Genomic DNA, 7,301 nt, shown 5'->3' on the forward strand with positions numbered 1-7,301 from the left:
GACCATGTAAATAGGACAAGGACGCATGCATTCGGATATTTTGAGATCGGATACCGGCCTCCTTCATATGTGGAAATTTATCAGATACGAATCGGATATGTGACAATGCGACCGCCGTGTAAACAGGCAGATCGGATATTCTTACACACTGCGTTCCTCACGTCATTAAATATGCGATGATTTAGATTGTTTGTCGCAAGTGGTAAGCTAGTGAATGCGAGACGCATAAACATACAAGGAACATGTCGGAGGAGGTCAAAACCAACGAGGCGCAGTGGACAGTTGAGGAAGTGACCTGTCTTCTCGGTCTTTGGGGAGAGGAGGAGATACAAACCAAAATTAAAGGCACCTATCGTAATAAATCAGTCTTTCAAGACACCGACACGCATTTTCAGTGGAATCGCCCGACGAAATGTAGTGTCTTGGTAGGAGAAGAATGGGGACAAACTCTCGCACAGCATATCAAAAGTTTGTCGTCTCATTCTAAAATTGCTGACCCGCTGCTCTTCATCAAAGCCCGCCACAACATTCTCCCACCAGTCCTGGGATCGGTCTCGCACCCAGACACTCCTCTGAACAGCTGAGGAGGCAATAATGGCCCTTTTCCTCCTTCTCTGCCTTAAAATCCTGCCAATGTTGGGCGAACTTCTCATGTACCGCAACACTAGCATCACACCTATGTCAACGTCGTCCATTTGCCTCAGCAGCAGAGTTTGGTAAACAGTTAAGTAGGCATGCGCGATGTTTCAGGTGATAGGTAAGTGTAATCGCGTGAATCAGATATGAGTCACATTATTAAAGTATGTGTAACCACACGTTAAAAAAAATTGGATTTAGGCAAATAATCAGATCTGGAGATCAAGACTTGCAGTGTAAATGAAGCCTAAGGCACCACTCTTATCATAATGCCTGGTGTTCTGGGTGATGGTGAAATTTCATCCCCGCAAAGCAGGAGCTGCCCTGGCTGTCAGCACAGAAGAGGATAAATCTCTGCCAGCAAATACATTGCTGGCAAGTGTAGAGCCACTCGAATAGGCATCTGCCCGTGTTCCCTTACTCTGGACAGAGTGGGAGCTATCAGGGCGAGAGGAGGAGGCAGGGCTAAATTTGTCAATGCGTGTGCCCGGGGGGCACTCCCAGGTCGCAAATTGAGAAAAACGGTGGGTATTGTGCAGTCTCCCTTGATGTGAAAAGATCCACCTCGGCACGGCCGAAGTGCATCCACAATTGCTGGATGTAGGGTCCAGTCGCCATATAACGGTGTGCCTAAAACAAAGGTCCAAACCCAGAGTATCCGGGACATGCGTTGCCCTGAGAGACAAGAAGCAGTCACTCCTCCATAGGGTCAGTCTGTGTGCCAGTGTGTAACTGGCAGGAAGACAAAACCCCATGGTGATTAATATAAGCCACCGTCATGTTGTTGTCAGTTCTCACCAGAACATGTATCTGCTAGGAAACAAAAGAAAAAGCTTTAGGGAGTGAAATACTGCTAAGGGCTCGAGAAAAAACTTAACTTACGCTGAAGATACCGGCTCTAGAGACTTCTCACATACCGGCCGTTGTGTATACCAACCCAAGAAGACAGGCTGGTGTCTGTTATAATTATTCTTCAATGGCAGATTCTACAGCTTTTTGCATCCTGCAAGGGGGCACTAACGCAAGCCCCAGAGCCTCTGTCTACTCTGGTTTGAGGGAGGATAATGTCCATTTTTTCTAGCTGGAGAGCTAACTAAAAGGAGTGTGTATTAGCTTGATTGCTAAATACAGGGAACATTGTATTATCTGGCGTGCAAAACCGTGGTAAAACCTTGCAGTTAAAACACCCCAGTATATGGAGAAGACTGGCAGCAGAGGTAGCTGGCGTCCAACGATAAAATACTAGCTTCTCCAGTCTATGGACTGTTAAGCTAGCTAGTCTATGGAAATAACTAAAGTAGGCTCCAAAGCGAGAAGAGGTGTCTGAATGACGCTGCTGTGTTGTCCAGGCCACTTGAGGGTAGGTGACAAGATCATCATGATCACCAACTAATCAAGATTGGTGTAATGAGATCAATGTTTGTGAGGAATACACACATGAATTTTTCTCTAAAGTTTTTTGGATGCTTTATTTGAAAGTCGGTGGATGGACATGGGGTGCCAGCCCAACCAGCCGAGCTATACTGTGCCCCTGTAAAGGAATATCTGAGAAGAGAATGTTTTTACAGCCTGACAACAAGAGAGTGAATTAATGGTTCCAATTAACGCAGAAATCAACACTATTCTGGTTGTTCTTCTTCAACTGGATCTGATGCCTGTATAACTTTCCAAGTCTCTGTTAGTGAATGAGTTGATTTGTGATCATCACATTGATATATTTTGTCTTACAGAAACCTGGCTGCAGCAGGAGGATCATGTTAGCATCATGTTAGCATCATGTTAGCATTAATGAAGCAACTCCCTCTGACTGTTTAAATGTTCACGTTCCTGGAACCACAGGCAGAGGAGGAGGAGTGGCAGCTATTTTCAGATCAGGGTTACTCATCAGTCCCAGACCCAAGATTAGTTTGAGCTCTTTTGAATCTCTGATTCTCATTTTTTCCCACGCAAAGTGGAAATCCCAGAAACCTCTTGTGTTTGTTGTTGTGTATCGTCCACCTGGCCCTTATTCTGAGTTTCTGTCTGAATTCTCAGAGTTTTTATCCCAGTTAGTGCTGAGTACAGATAAAGTCATTGTAGTGGGTGACTTTAATATTCATGTAGATGTTGGAAATGACAGCCTGAATATGAACTTTAATTCTATATTGGACTCTATTGGATTTTCTCAGAGTGTTCACAGACCGACTCACTGCCTTAATCACACCCTTGATCTTGTGCTGACTTATGGCATTGAGAGTGAACAGTTAACAGTGTTCCCTCATAACCCTGTCTTATCTGACCATTTTCTGATAACCTTTGAGTTTACATTACTTGACTATACAGTTTCTGAGAAGAAATTTACATATAGAAGGTGTCTATCAGAGGATGCTGTAACCAGATTTAAAGAATTAATTCCATCATCCTTTTCTTCACTGCCATGTGCAGATATGACAGAGGACGACTACCTAAACTTTACTCCAGCAGCACTTGACTCTCTTGTTGACAGCACTATAGTTTCAATGCGTACAGCACTGGACAATGTTGCCCCTCTGAAAAGGAAGGTAATCAGTCAGAAGAGGTTGGCTCCTTGGTATAATCCACAGCTGCGTGCTTTAAAGCAGACTGCAAGAAAGCTGGAGAGACGGTGGCGTTCCTCTAATTTAGAAGAGTCTCAATTAGTCTGGAAAGATAGTTTAATAACGTATAAGAAAGCCCTTCGTAAAGCTAGAACTGCTTATTATTCATCATTGATAGAAGAGAATAAGAACAATAAACCCAACTTTCATGTAGCCTGTACCATTGCAGAAGAGGAGGAGCTGCAGTCATTGCTAATTCAGGCATTCCACTCAGTAAGCTTACGTTAACATAATCCTAAATTTGACAGCAAAAAATAGACAACATTGCTGTAGGTGACATCACAGTGACCAGATTTTAAAAATTATATCAAAATGTTTTCTACATCCCTACCTATGTAGAGAATTAAGTGGACAACCATACCCCAAAACTTTACTCCCCCAATTGAATTGCCTATAAATGACCCTTGAAACTGTTGCGCTGCTAAACAGGAAAGTGTTGCCTCAGAGTAGGTGCACTCCTTGGTACAACTCATAGTTATGTACTATGATGATGCTGCACAAGTTGCAGCCTGCTGTAGTAGCTCTGGACATATTGTGTCTTTCTTTGTATCATCTTAAAATTTTCTACTAAACTTTTTCTGTAATAAAACTGACTTTTTTTTTACTTTTTCTGTTATATATGCAGATGTTGATGTTTATCTGCAGATTTTTATCTCCAGCTTTATTTTAGATAGATGTCTTAGGTATAGAGACAGTCAATGAAAGTCAGAGTTCATGTTGGGGGGGGTCAGTGGGATGTGTGTGAAAAAGAGAGTATGATCAGATGTGTTTTCTTAAACTTAGATGAGTGTGTGAGGTTATGTATCTATTGATTTTATTATGGAAAGCACTTTGCGCTGCTTTTGTATAAAAAAATGCTATATAAATAAAGTTTGATTTGTTTTGATTTGATTTGAAAACATCTTTTCACATTACTTTGGATGTTGTGCTACTGGAATTCTGGTTATTCTTTTACTTTTTAACATATGTTGTGACGCCGGGATTGTTGCTTATATTTGGAAGAAGCTAAATGAGTTTTTCAAAGCACAAATAAAACCTGGAATAAGACTCCAAAGTCAGACGAGTTGAAGAGAAGACGTATAGGATGTAAGGCAGGAGCAAAATGAAGAGCAACAAGGATGAAGTTTAAAGAATTTCCTTCTTTGATCGTCATTGGTATTATGACATCCCTGGCAGATGAACTTGGCTTGGCGCGATCACAAGGATGCAGCATGAATATCCAGAATGCAGTAATATGTATGTTTTACCATGGCATGGCTGCAGAAGCAAATACCCAACTTAGTGCTTCTCTACCAAGCTTTCAGACAATATGGACAGAAGGAAATGTCAAACAGAGTTATGGGTGTCAAAGAGGAGTCATTGCAGTGCTCGTTAACAACAGATGGTGTAATCCTTTTAATATTTTGTTGTCTTATTGTAAATTCTGCAACAGAGTAGAAAACTATTCAAGGGGTCATTGAAAGTAATTTCAGCCTCCTAGCTCAGATAGTTTCACAGATATGCTTGTGCACATGGTGTAATCCTCAAGAAGTATGTCTACACTCCAGCTGTTGAGCTGTTGGCAATGAATTTCTGTCTATCACCTTTTTTTAACTGTCAGTGCTACATGTGATGTCTTGAACTCAGTTGTTGTCAGACTGCCAACACAACTTTGTGATGCATTTATGGTGATCCGTAAAGATTTCAACCACAGTTCTCTCTCTATTCAATTCAATTCAGTTTTAAATACAACAAATGTCATCTCAAGGCACTTAAATAGTATAGTCCAATTCAAGCCAATTGGAATTCAATTCATTGTAATCATAATTATTCAGAATTATGATTATGATCTATCAGCTCCTCTTCAATTTTATAACAGTTTGTCAAATGATTTTAATTAATCCTTTTTTATTATTTATTTATTTGTATTTTCTTAATAGTTAATGCTGCAACAATATATTTTCCCTCTGTATTGATAAAGCTCTTTTTTTTAAACAACTCAATTAATTTGTGTATTCTTAAACAAACTTTGAGAAAACTGAAAAGAATACAGCCACTAATATTGTCGTTTTTTTTTTTTTTTTACTACTTCTCTCCCATTGATCTGACTGAGCTGATGCCAACGATCAGGGCTTTTAAACCATCAAAATGTCAGTTGGTCCTTATCACAACTAGACTGTTAGGATGAGAACACATTTTGAAAAGATGACTATCTTTATGCATCGACTACAGGCAAAATCTAATTAAGTCACTGTTAAAAAAAACTGTTTTAAAAAGCCAACTTTGATCATGATGTTAAATCCAGTTAGAGACCTATATCTAACCTTCCTGGAGATTTCAACCAAGTCTCCCTCTCTGCTACACTTCCATCCTTTTAAAAGTTTGTCAACTGCTCCAGCAGAGAAAATTAAAAGTTTATTCTATGCACATGTAAAAGATGCATCTGCCTGTACAGGCTTTGAAAAAATTGTCTCAGGAGGCTGAAGATGATCTGCAAGGATGCTTCGAGTCCACATACTGGTATGCAGTCTCTGTGCAACTATGTGGGATTCTGCAGCACCACTTCAACCTTAGTCTGAGTTAGGAGAAAGTTCTAGTGCTGTGAAAGATGTTCTGCCTTGTTCAAGTACCTAAAAAGATCTCATGCATCTGCCCTTAGTAACTACCAGTTGTGCTAACATCCCACATCATGAAAGTCCAGAGGAGACTGTTATTGGATCACCTAAGTAAGCAAGTGAAAACCAACTTCCTGAACTTTCAGGACCCACTACAGTTTGCTTATCATCCTTTTTTTGCATTGAACATACATGCCATCATATTCTTAATGCAGGGAGACCACAATCATCTGGACAAAACTGGCAGCACTGGGAGGATCCTGTTCTTTGTTTTTTTTCCAGGGTTTCTAAAATAATTCAGCCTGCACTGTGAGAACCTCCAAAAATATATAATGTCATCTCAAGGCATTTCAAAGACACAGCCAAATTCAAGCTAATTTTAATCCAGTTCATTGTAATCCAATCATAAACAAATTCAGTCAAATTCATGAAAATCTGATTTATTCCAATTCATCCATCCATCCATTTTCTATACCGCTGAATCCATCGGTCGGGTCGCGGGGGGGCTGGAGCCTATCCCAGCAGGCTATTCCAATTCAAATAATACTAATTCAAAAAAAGTTACTGAGCCAAGGAAACCAACAGATTGGATCAAAAGATGGATGCCTCCTGAACCACCTGGATAATTGATTACTTCACATACTGTGGTCTGTTTATTATGTAACTGACTAAAGTTTGTTTAAGAATGGGGTTCGCAATACAGAAGCACCACTGGGTACTGTACACTCACCGTTTCTCTTCACCATGTACTCCTCAGACTTCCAGTGCAACTCAAAGCTCTTGGGCTCTGCCAAGAAAGTTAATCCCACTGGGAGATAGGAGTTCAAACTGTTTGCGTCATTTAGCATCAAAACAATGCAGGGACATCAGAAGGGCTTCAGTGTTGAGACTCTCTAAGAGGTCTAAGTGCACACATTGGGTTTTCATACACTTGTAGGCTATCCCCCATCGTTTTTCTGTTCAACATCCAATTTTCACAGTGAAAGGCCCAAAGCAGCCCAACCACATCCAGTCAGAGGGTGGCTTATAGAGGCACAGACAGGCTGGTGATTATTCCACCACCTTATGCACAGATGGCTTTGTGGCACCACTGGTGGCATTGCATACAGGTGCTCTGAACTTTGGACACTCAAAGCTCTCCAAGGCTTGAGCAAAATACTACCCAATCAGCTTAAGAATAGATGATAGTTTATTTAATTAAAGAACTGTTAATATTCAAGTCTTAAGACTTACCAGTGGACACTATAATGTCTCTTGACCAACTTTTAATATTTTGTTGTCTTATTGTAAAATCTACAACAGAGTAGAAAACTATTCAAGGGGTCGTTGGAAGTCATTTCAGTCTCCTAGCTCAGACGGTTTCACAGATATGCTTGTGCACATTTTGTAGACATGACCCCTTTCAATCCCCTCCATAGAATCGCCACCTTAATGTGGTGCAGGGGTTTGAATATCC

The sequence above is a fragment of the Odontesthes bonariensis genome, chromosome 14 (assembly GCF_027942865.1).
Source record: "Odontesthes bonariensis isolate fOdoBon6 chromosome 14, fOdoBon6.hap1, whole genome shotgun sequence".
Taxonomy (NCBI): Eukaryota; Metazoa; Chordata; class Actinopteri; order Atheriniformes; family Atherinopsidae; genus Odontesthes; species Odontesthes bonariensis.